This window comes from Crinia signifera, unplaced genomic scaffold (assembly GCF_055691185.1).
Source record: "Crinia signifera unplaced genomic scaffold, ASM5569118v1 HAP2_SCAFFOLD_228, whole genome shotgun sequence".
NCBI lineage: Eukaryota > Metazoa > Chordata > Amphibia > Anura > Myobatrachidae > Crinia > Crinia signifera.
In genome coordinates this window covers 48,516-58,218 of record NW_028142121.1, presented here as the reverse complement: position 1 = coordinate 58,218, position 9,703 = coordinate 48,516, and positions in this window count along the sequence as shown.

Here is a 9,703-nt window from a genome sequence, read left to right as displayed (position 1 = left end):
AGCTGTGCTGCCTGGACTTGTGACCTCCTCTCTGCACTGATCCTCTTCCGGGTGCAGGGAGGAGGAGAGCCCGGCGCAGCAGCGCCGGGTGTGGGAGGGAGGGGAGAGCCGCCGGGACCTGCTGTGACCCGGCGACTCTCACCGCAAAGGACAGCTCTTAAAGCAAGAGCTGTCCTTTGCTATAATTATCGCATATATTAGATTTGTCATAAAATAACATGAATGTAATCGTTAAAAATATAACTATATATCGGGAATAATAACTGTATATAGCGGGCATAATACTATGTATAATCATGTACTGTATAATAATGAATGTAATTGTTAAAAATATAACTGAATATAACGGGAATAATAACTGTATATAGCGGGCATAATACTGTGTATACATGTAATCATTTACTGTATAATTATGACGTTTTTGGGATTGCTTGATAAAAATCTTTCAGGATTTCCTGTGAGGTCAAATCCTGACCTGGTCGAGTGCTGGAAGTGATAGAGTCACGAGTCACTTGCAGAGGTGTAAAAGTGATTTTGATTTGGGACTCCGCGGATCCAAGGCCTGGTAGGATGAAGGGGGATGAGCAACTCAATAATCAGTACTGTGGCAGTAAGTTACTGCTTGATGACATCCAGGAGTAGCACTTATGTGCCCGAAGAAGGGTCACGCCGTAAGGTCTGCCATCGTCGCTGGATCGTTGGATGGGCAATATGCACTGTTTCTCATTTTTTGAAAGCCTCAGTCTGTTTATATAGAGGCTCCTGTAGTCATTAACCAGATTTTTAAAGTGTGTCCATTTCTGGGTCTATCTTGTTTTAGGCACTTAGAAGTGGGGTTTGGCTGGAGGGATGTATATTATCTTTTTTTTTTGTCATAAAATAACATGAATGTAATCGTTAAAAATATAACTGTATATAATGGGCATAATAACTGTATATAATGGGCATAACACTGTGTATAATCATGTATTGTATTATCATGACATTTTGGGGATTGCTTGGTAAAAATGTTTCAGGATTTACTGTGAGGTCAAATCTTGACCTGGTCGAGTGCTGGAGGTGATAGAGTCGCGAGTCACTTGTATAGGTGTAAAAGAGATTTTGATTTGGGACTCCGCGGATCCAAGAAGAAGAAGGGGGATGAGCAAATCAGTACTGTGGCAGGAAGTGACTGCTTGATGACATCCAGGAGTAGCACTTACCTGCCCGAAGAAGAATCATGCTGTGAGGTCTGCCAGTGTCGCTGGATCGTTGGATGCGTAATATGCACTGTTTCTCATTTTTTGAAAGCCTCAGGGGGAGATTGTCTAAGTTGAAAATGCGGTAAAACCCCCGTATTCGGGTTTTTACCGCATTTCGGGATGCTCTAAGCATTCCACGCTGGGTTACCGCAGCGGGTGGCATCGCCATAAAAATCTGGTGATGCCCCATAGAAGCCAATGGGCTTCTAACGCGAACCCACTGCCGCCCCGCACGGACCCCCGCCGCCCAGAACGGACCCCCGCCGCCCCGCATTGCCCCCTCACCTGTGTCCCGGCAGCACAGAGCTTTTCTGCCTGGACTTGTGACCTCCTCCCTGCACTGATCCTCTTCTGGGTGCAGGGAGGAGGAGAGCCCGGCGCAGCAGCGCTGGGTGTGGGAGGGAGGGGAGAGCCGCCGGGACCTGCTGTGACCCGGCGACTCTCACCGCAAAGGACAGCTCTTAAAGCAAGAGCTGTCCTTTGCTATAATTATCGCATATATTTGTTTTGTCATAAAATAACATGAATGTAATCGTTAAAAATATAACTATATATCGGGAATAATAACTGTATATAGCGGGCATAATACTATGTATAATCATGTACTATATAATAATGAATGTAATTGTTAAAAATATAACTGTATATAACGGGAATAATAACTGTATATAGCGGGCATAATACTGTGTATACATGTAATCATGTACTGTACAATCATTACATTTTTGGGATTGCTTGATAAAAATCTTTCAGGATTTACTGTGAGGTCAAATCCTGACCTGGTCGAGTGCTGGAAGTGATAGAGTCGCGAGTCACTTGCAGAGGTGTAAAAGTGATTTTGATTTGTGACTCTGCGGATCCAAGGCCTGGTAGGATGAAGGGGGATGAGCAACTCAATAATCAGTACTGTGGCAGTAAGTTACTGCTTGATGACATCCAGGAGTAGCACTTATGTGCCCGAAGAAGGGTCACGCCGTAAGGTCTGCCAGCGTCGCTGGATATTTGGATGGGCAATATGCACTGTTTCTCATTTTTTGAAAGCCTCAGTCTGTTTATATAGAGGCTCCTGTAGTCATTAACCAGATTTTTAAAGTGTGTCCATTTCTGGGTCTATCTTGTTTTAGGCACTTAGAAGTGGGGTTTGGCTGGAGGGATGTATATTATCGTAATTTTTTTTTGTCATAAAATAACATGAATGTAATCGTTAAAAATATAACTGTATATAATGGGCATAATAACTGTATATAACGGGCATAACACTGTGTATAATCATGTATTGTATTATCATGACATTTTGGGGGATTGCTTGGTAAAATTCTTTCAGGATTTACTGTGAGGTCAAATCGTGACCTGGTCGAGTGCTGGAAGTGATAGAGTCGCGAGTCACTTGCAGAGGTGTAAAAGTGATTTTGATTTGGGACTCCGCGGATCCAAGGCCTGGTAGGATGACGGGGGATGAGCAACTCAATAATCAGTACTGTGGCAGTAAGTTGCTACTTGATGACATCCAGGAGTAGCACTTATGTGCCCGAAGAAGGGTCACGCCTTAAGGTCTGCCAGCGTCGCTGGATCGTTGGATGGGCAATATGCACTGTTTCTCATTTTTTGAAAGCCTCAGTCTGTTTATATAGAGGCTCCTGTAGTCATTTACCAAATTTTTAAAGTGTGTCCATTTCTGGGTCTATCTTGTTTAAGGCACTTAGAAGTGGGGTTTGGCTGGAGGGATGTATATTATCTTAATTTTTTTTTTTTGTCATAAAATAACATGAATATAATCGTTAAAAATATAACTGTATATAATGGGCATAATAACTGTATATAATGGGCATAACACTGTGTATAATCAAGTATTGTTTTATCATGACATTTTGGGGGATTGCTTGGTAAAAATGTTTCAGGATTTACTATGAGGTCAAATCGTGACCTGGTCGAGTGCTGGAGGTGATAGAGTCGCGAGTCACTTGCATAGGTGTAAAAGAGATTTTGATTTGGGACTCCGCGGATCCAAGAAGAAGAAGGGGGATGAGCAAATCAATAATCAGTACTGTGGCAGGAAGTGACTGCTTGATGACATCCAGGAGTAGCACTTACCTGCCCGAAGAAGGATCATGCCGTGAGGTCTTCCAGCGTCGCTGGATCGTTGGATGCGTAATATGCACTTTTTCTCATTTTTTGAAAGCCTCAGGGGGAGATTGTCTAAAGTGAAAATGCAGTAAAAACCCCGTTGTCGGGGTTTTTACCGCATTTCGGGATGCTCTAAGCATCCCCCGCTGGGTTACCGCGGCGGGTGGCATAGCCAGAAAAATCTGGCGATGCCCCATAGAAGCCGATGGGCTTCTAACGCGAACCCACTGCCGCCCCGCACGGACCCCCGCCACCCAGCACGGACCCCCGCCGCCCCGCACGGACCCCCGCCGCCCAGCACGGACCCCCGCCGCCCCGCATTGCCCCCTCACCTGTGTCCGGGCAGCACAGAGCTGTGCTGCCTGGACTTGTGACCTCCTCACTGCACTGATCCTCTTCCGGGTGCAGGGAGGAGGAGAGCCCGGCGCAGCAGCTCCGGGTGTGGGAGGGAGGGGAGAGCCGACGGGACCTGCTGTGACCCGGCGACTCTCACTGCAAAGGACAGCTCTTAAAGCAAGAGCTGTCCTTTGCTATAATTATCGCATATATTTGTTTTGTCATAAAATAACATGAATGTAATCGTTAAAAATATAAATGTATATCGGGAATAATAACTGTATATAGCGGGCATAATACTATGTATAATCATGTACTCTATAATAATGAATGTAATTGTTAAAAATATAACTGTATATAACGGGAATAATAACTGTATATAGCGGGCATAATACTGTGTATACATGTAATCATGTACTGTATAATCATGACATTTTTGGGATTGCTTGATAAAAATCTTTAAGGATTTACTGTGAAATCAAATCCTGACCTGGTCGAGTGCTGGAAGTGATAGAGTCGCGAGTCACTTGCAGAGGTGTAAAAGTGATTTTGATTTGGGACTCCGCGGATCCAAGGCCTGGTAGGATGAAGGGGGATGAGCAACTCAATAATCAGTACTGTGGCAGTAAGTTACTACTTGATGACATCCAGGAGTAGCACTCATGTGCCCGAAGAAGGGTCACGCCGTAAGGTCTGCCAGCGTCGCTGGATCGTTGGATGGGCAATATGCACTGTTTCTCATTTTTTGAAAGCCTCAGTCTGTTTATATAGAGGCTCCTGTAGTCATTAACCAGATTTTTAAAGTGTGTCCATTTCTGGGTCTATCTTGTTTTAGGCACTTAGAAGTGGGGTTTGGCTGGAGGGATGTATATTATCGTAATTTTTTTTTTTTGTCATAAAATAACATGAATGTAATCGTTAAAAATATAACTGTATATAATGGGCATAATAACTCTATATAATGGGCATAACACTGTGTATAATCATGTATTGTATTATCATGACATTTTGGGGGATTGCTTGGTAAAAATGTTTCAGGATTTACTGTGAGGTCAAATCGTGACCTGGTCGAGTGCTGGAGGTGATAGAGTCGCGAGTCACTTGTATAGGTGTAAAAGAGATTTTGATTTGGGACTCCGCGGATCCAAGAAGAAGAAGGGGGATGAGCAAATCAGTACTGTGGCAGGAAGTGACTGCTTGATGACATCCAGGATTAGCACTTACCTGCCCGAAGAAGAATCATGCCGTGAGGTCTGCCAGCGTCGCTGGATCGTTGGATGCGTAATATGCACTGTTTCTAATTTTTTGAAAGCCTCAGGGGGAGATTGTCTAAGGTGGAAATGCGGTAAAAACCCCGTTATCGGGTTTTTGCCGCATTTCGGGATGCTCTAAGCATTCCCCGCTGGGTTACCGCAGCGGGTGGCATCGCCATAAAAATCTGGTGATGCCCCATAGAAGCCAATGGGCTTCAAACGCGAACCCACTGCCGCCCCGCACGGACCCCCGCCACCCAGAACGGACCCCCGCCGCCCCGCATTGCCCCCTCACCTGTGTCCCGGCAGCACAGAGCTGTGCTGCCTGGACTTGTGACCTCCTCCCTGCACTGATCCTCTTCTGGGTGCAGGGAGGAGGAGAGCCCGGCGCAGCAGCGCTGGGTGTGGGAGGGAGGGGAGAGCCGCCGGGACCTGCTGTGACCCGGCGACTCTCACCGCAAAGGACAGCTCTTAAAGCAAGAGCTGTCCTTTGCTATAATTATCGCATATATTTGTTTTGTCATAAAATAACATGAATGTAATCTTTAAAAATATAACTATATATCGGGAATAATAACTGTATATAGCGGGCATAATACTATGTATAATCATGTACTATATAATAATGAATGTAATTGTTAAAAATATAACTATATATAACGGGAATAATAACTGTATATAGCGGGCATAATACTATGTATAACCATGTACTGTATAATAATGAATGTAATTGTTAAAAATATAACTGTATATAATGGGAATAATAACTGTATATAGTGGGCATAATACTGTGTATACATGTAATCATGTACTGTACAATCATTACATTTTTGGGATTGCTTGATAAAAATCTTTCAGGATTTACTGTGAGGTCAAATCCTGACCTGGTCGAGTGCTGGAAGTGATAGAGTCGCGAGTCACTTGCAGAGGTGTAAAAGTGATTTTGATTTGGGACTCCGCGGATCCAAGGCCTGGTAGGATGAAGGGGGATGAGCAACTCAATAATCAGTACTGTGACAGTAGTTTACTGCTTGATGACATCCAGGAGTAGCACTTATGTGCCCAAAGAAGGGTCACGCCGTAAGGTCTGCCAGCGTCGCTGGATCGTTGGATGGGCAATATGCACTGTTTCTCATTTTTTGAAAGCCTCAGTCTGTTTATATAGAGGCTCCTGTAGTCATTAACCAGATTTTTAAAGTATGTCCATTTCTGGGTCTATCTTGTTTTAGGCACTTAGAAGTGGGTGTTTGGCTGGAGGGATGTATATTATCGTAATTTTTTTTTTTTGTCATAAAATAACATGAATATAATCGTTGAAAATATAACTGTACATAATGGGCATAATAACTGTATATAATGGGCATAACACTGTGTATAATCATGTATTGTATTATCATGACATTTTGGGGGATTGCTTGGTAAAAATGTTTCAGGATTTACTGTGAGGTCAAATCGTGACCTGGTCGAGTGCTGGAGGTGATAGAGTCGCGAGTCACTTGTATAGGTGTAAAAGAGATTTTGATTTGGGACTCCGCGGATCCAAGAAGAAGAAGGGGGATGAGCAAATCAGTACTGTGGCAGGAAGTGACTGCTTGATGACATCCAGGAGTAGCACTTACCTGCCCGAAGAAGAATCATGCCGTGAGGTCTGCCAGCGTCGCTGGATCGTTGGATGCGTAATATGCACTGTTTCTCATTTTTTGAAAACCTCAGGGGGAGATTGTCTAAGGTGGAAATGCGGTAAAAACCCCGTTATCAGGGTTTTTACCGCATTTCGGGATGCTCTAAGCATTCCCCGCTGGGTTACCGCGGCGGGTGGCATCGCCAGAAAAATCTGGCGATGCCCCATAGAAGCCAATGTTCTTCTAACGCGAACCCACTGCCGCCCCGCACAGACCACCGCCGCCCAGCACGGACCCCTGCCGCCCCGCATTGCCCCCTCACCTTTGTCCGGGCAGCACAGAGCTGTGCTGCCTGGACTTGTGACCTCCTCTCTGCACTGATCCTCTTCCGGGTGCAGGGAGGAGGAGAGCCCGGCGCAGCAGCGCCGGGTGTGGGAGGGAGGGGAGAGCCAACGGGACCTGCTGTGACCCGGCGACTCTCACCGCAAAGGACAGCTCTTAAAGCAAGAGCTGTCCTTTGCTATAATTATCGCATATATTAGATTTGTCATAAAATAACATGAATGTAATCGTTAAAAATATAACTATATATCGGGAATAATAACTGTATATAGCGGGCATAATACTATGTATAATCATGTACTATATATTAATGAATGTAATTGTTAAAAATGTAACTGTATATAACGGGAATAATAACTGTATATAGCGGGCATAATACTATGTATAATCATGTACTGTATAATAATGAATGTAATTGTTAAAAATATAACTGAATATAACGGGAATAATAACTGTATATAGCGGGCATAATACTGTGTATACATGTAATCATTTACTGTATAATTATGATGTTTTTGGGATTGCTTGATAAAAATCTTTCAGGATTTCCTGTGAGGTCAAATCCTGACCTGGTCGAGTGCTGGAAGTGATAGAGTCACGAGTCACTTGCAGAGGTGTAAAAGTGATTTTGATTTGGGACTCCGCGGATCCAAGGCCTGGTAGGATGAAGGGGGATGAGCAACTCAATAATCAGTACTGTGGCAGTAAGTTACTGCTTGATGACATCCAGGAGTAGCACTTATGTGCCCGAAGAAGGGTCACGCCGTAAGGTCTGCCATCGTCGCTGGATCGTTGGATGGGCAATATGCACTGTTTCTCATTTTTTGAAAGCCTCAGTCTGTTTATATAGAGGCTCCTGTAGTCATTAACCAGATTTTTAAAGTGTGTCCATTTCTGGGTCTATCTTGTTTTAGGCACTTAGAAGTGGGGTTTGGCTGGAGGGATGTATATTATCTTTTTTTTTTTGTCATAAAATAACATGAATGTAATCGTTAAAAATATAACTGTATATAATGGGCATAATAACTGTATATAATGGGCATAACACTGTGTATAATCATGTATTGTATTATCATGACATTTTGGGGATTGCTTGGTAAAAATGTTTCAGGATTTACTGTGAGGTCAAATCGTGACCTGGTCGAGTGCTGGAGGTGATAGAGTCGCGAGTCACTTGTATAGGTGTAAAAGAGATTTTGATTTGGGACTCCGCGGATCCAAGAAGAAGAAGGGGGATGAGCAAATCAGTACTGTGGCAGGAAGTGACTGCTTGATGACATCCAGGAGTAGCACTTACCTGCCCAAAGAAGAATCATGCTGTGAGGTCTGCCAGCGTCGCTGGATCGTTGGATGCGTAATATGCACTGTTTCTCATTTTTTGAAAGCCTCAGGGGGAGATTGTCTAAGGTGGAAATGCGGTAAAACCCCCGTTATCGGGTTTTTACCGCATTTCGGGATGCTCTAAGCATTCCCCGCTGGGTTACCGCAGCGGGTGGCATCGCCATAAAAATCTGGTGATGCCCCATAGAAGCCAATGGGCTTCAAACGCGAACCCACTGCCGCCCCGCACGGACCCCCGCCACCCAGAACGGACCCCCGCCGCCCCGCATTGCCCCCTCACCTGTGTCCCGGCAGCACAGAGCTGTGCTGCCTGGACTTGTGACCTCCTCCCTGCACTGATCCTCTTCTGGGTGCAGGGAGGAGGAGAGCCCGGCGCAGCAGCGCTGGGTGTGGGAGGGAGGGGAGAGCCGCCGGGACCTGCTGTGACCCGGCGACTCTCACCGCAAAGGACAGCTCTTAAAGCAAGAGCTGTCCTTTGCTATAATTATCGCATATATTTGTTTTGTCATAAAATAACATGAATGTAATCGTTAAAAATATAACTATATATCGGGAATAATAACTGTATATAGCGGGCATAATACTATGTATAATCATGTACTATATAATAATGAATGTAATTGTTAAAAATATAACTATATATAACGGGAATAATAACTGTATATAGCGGGCATAATACTATGTATAATCATGTACTGTACAATAATGAATGTAATTGTTAAAAATATAACTGTATATAACGGGAATAATAACTGTATATAGCGGGCATAATACTGTGTATACATGTAATCATGTACTGTACAATCATTACATTTTTGGGATTGCTTGATAAAAATCTTTCAGGATTTACTGTGAGGTCAAATCCTGACCTGGTCGAGTGCTGGAAGTGATAGAGTCGCGAGTCACTTGCAGAGGTGTAAAAGTGATTTTGATTTGGGACTCCGCGGATCCAAGGCCTGGTAGGATGAAGGGGGATGAGCAACTCAATAATCAGTACTGTGACAGTAGTTTACTGCTTGATGACATCCAGGAGTAGCACTTATGTGCCCAAAGAAGGGTCACGCCGTAAGGTCTGCCAGCGTCGCTGGATCGTTGGATGGGCAATATGCACTGTTTCTCATTTTTTGAAAGCCTCAGTCTGTTTATATAGAGGCTCCTGTAGTCATTAACCAGATTTTTAAAGTATGTCCATTTCTGGGTCTATCTTGTTTTAGGCACTTAGAAGTGGGTGTTTGGCTGGAGGGATGTATATTATTGTAATTTTTTTTTTTTGTCATAAAATAACATGAATATAATCGTTGAAAATATAACTGTACATAATGGGCATAATAACTGTATATAATGGGCATAACACTGTGTATAATCATGTATTGTATTATCATGACATTTTGGGGGATTGCTTGGTAAAAATGTTTCAGGATTTACTGTGAGGTCAAATCATGAC